This window comes from Octopus bimaculoides, chromosome 8, assembly GCF_001194135.2.
Source record: "Octopus bimaculoides isolate UCB-OBI-ISO-001 chromosome 8, ASM119413v2, whole genome shotgun sequence".
Taxonomy (NCBI): domain Eukaryota; kingdom Metazoa; phylum Mollusca; class Cephalopoda; order Octopoda; family Octopodidae; genus Octopus; species Octopus bimaculoides.
Window position 1 is genome coordinate 71,955,047 of NC_068988.1, and position 2,695 is coordinate 71,957,741.

The following is a 2,695-nucleotide window of genomic DNA, read 5'->3' on the forward strand; positions in this document are numbered from 1 at the left end:
CACACACACACATACACACACACACACACATACACACACACACACACACATATAGGTGCACACAAGTACATATACATATGCACAAACGTACATGTATGTATGAATGCGTGTGTGTGTAAGAGACAGAGAAAGAGAGAGAGAAAAGTGAAAGAGAGAGAGAAAAGAGAAAGAGAGAGAGAAAATAGAAAGAGAGAGAGAAAAGAGAAAAGAGAAATAGAGAGAGAAAAGAGAAATAGAGAGAGAAAAGAGAAAGAGAGATTGACTATATGCATGTGTGTATGTATGTATATTTATATATTCTAAAATCTAAAATTATTTACATCTATTTCTTGAACGTGTGTTGGCTTGTATTTAGCAATTTTTCATTTATAGTTTAAATTTACACGCTCTCTCACTTCTTTTTTACATACATTTCGTTTGTTTTCGTAACTCTAATTGTTATTGGTGGATTTCATTTTACAGTGTTTATGAATATTGTTGCTGTTTATAAATCCCGGCTCCTGTTGTCTTAATTCCACGTTATCCATAAATACGCAGGGCAAAGACATTCCACCTATAAATAACCCATATTTTTGTCAACTTCTGTGCAACCGGAACATCATAATCTTATATATTATTTCCCTTTTAAGATAAGTATCAATATTGAAAGGGATTGGGATGTGCGCAGAAGCTCCCTTGCAATTCGAGTCTTGTAGTGTGTGTTTTGTAAAAGATGCCAGCTAGTTAGTAATATGATACTTTTTAATCTAACCGCCGCCAAGTTATTTTAATTGTCATCCCCTCTAAGTGGGTATACATGCCGCCCAGCTGAGTTGTATTACCGTAAACTTAACTACTTTCTAACATAACGCCTACTTATCATGTTCCTAGTCTGAACTAACGATCCTATACACATAAATACATAAGTGAATACATATAAGTACACACCACGCACAAATAAACAGATAGACACACTCACACACACCGGCGTATATATATATATATATATATATATATATGCGCGCACGCACATATATATTCTATTATATATATGTGCATTAAGGCTGCGAGCTGGCAGAAACGTTAGCACGCGGGACAAAATGCTTAACGTTATATCATTTGTCTTTATGTTCTGAGTTCAAATTCCGCCGAGGTCGACTTTCATCCCTTTCGGGGTCGACCAATTAAGTTGCGTACTGGAATCGATCTAATCGACTAGCCCTTTTCCCCAAGCTGTTGGGCCTTATGCCTAGAGTAGATAAGATTATATATATGTGTGTGCGTATGTATGTGTGTGATTTTGTCTATAATTTTTATGAGACACCGCCTCACTCTCAGCGTGTATACGTAGACAAGGATATTTGGTTCGACTTCCAACATTTTTCTGTGAACTTTTTACTGTCCTGTACAACTTTATATTGTATAAAGCTGATTTTGTATCCTATTCTCTCTCCCTCTCTCTTTCTGACTGTCTTTCTCTCTCTCCTTTTCCCTCCCTTCACACACACGTACCATATATGTATGTGTGTGTGTGTGTGTGTGTGTGTGTGTGTGTGTGTGTGTGTGTGTGTGTGTGTGTGTGTGTATTAGAGTGACTGCGCTAAGCAGTGATGTTCCAAACTTGTTATCAGCCGAAATATGCTTGAGGCATATTCGAATCCGTAAGAATGCCAATCACTGTATTCTGCGATGGAGAAAATTTATTGTTGTAGACAAATGGTGTAAACACACCAAGTTAGTCCGCAGCGTTCCTTAATAAGATTGTTGGATGCTTGCATTTCAGAGTGGTTATCACCTCTTCAGCTAAAGAGACAAAAAAAACATGGTACGAGCTGACACGAGAGACAGATCCTTCCTATGATATTCCTGTCATCATTCAATGATCGGTTGCGCTATTCAGCAGCCCGCCCTTAACAAAATACTTATTCCTCTCGTTTAATATTGGTTTAAAATGTTGGCACAAGGCTTGCAAGTTCGGGAAAGGGGTACGTCGATTACATCGACCCCAATGCTCAGCTGTTACTTATTCTATCGACCCCGAAAAGTAGAAAGGTAAAGTCGGCCACACACGAATTTATTGCTATTAGATTTTATGTCAAGTTATATATTATGACAATCTAATTAATTTTAAACGAAAAGAAAGGCAGCAAACGGGCAGAATCGGTAGCGCGCCGGACAGAATGCTTAGCAGCATTTAGTCCGTCTTCACGTTCTGAGTTCAAATTCCGCAGAGGTCATCTTCGTCTTTCATCATTTCGGGACGGGTTAAAATAAGTATCAGTTGAGCACTGGAGCCGATGTAATCGACTACTCGCCTGTCTCGAATTTGCTGTCCTTCAATCAAAATTTGAGACTGATATATGTGTGCGTTTGTGTGCTTGTGTGTGCGTGCGTCTGTGTGTGTGTGTGAGTGAGTGTCTGTACCTGCGTGAGTGTATGCATACTACAGCCTGTTGTCTCATTTTCAGGATCGAGTTGAAGATCCCATGTGACAACTTCGACAATTAGTGAAATATGTTTGCATGGTGGACTAAAATAAGAGAGGATGGTAGAGCGTTATTCGTTCACATATATCAGCCTACCGTCCCATTATTATATAAATTACTATTAGTGATAATGAGCGTAAAAACTGCCGTTGAAATGCTTTGTTCAGTTTTGCTCCACTACGTGTGTGTGTGTGTGTGTGTGTGTGTGTGTGTGTGTGTGTGTGTGTGTG

At 38.8% G+C, this 2,695-nt stretch overlaps 1 protein-coding gene across 1 annotated transcript in view; it reads left to right on the forward strand.

Moving 5' to 3' along the window:
- Positions 1–2,695, forward strand: part of LOC106884341 (glucagon-like peptide 1 receptor) — a 224,519-nt gene that overhangs the window by 1,150 nt on the left and 220,674 nt on the right. The gene's annotated exons all lie outside the window — the stretch shown is intronic.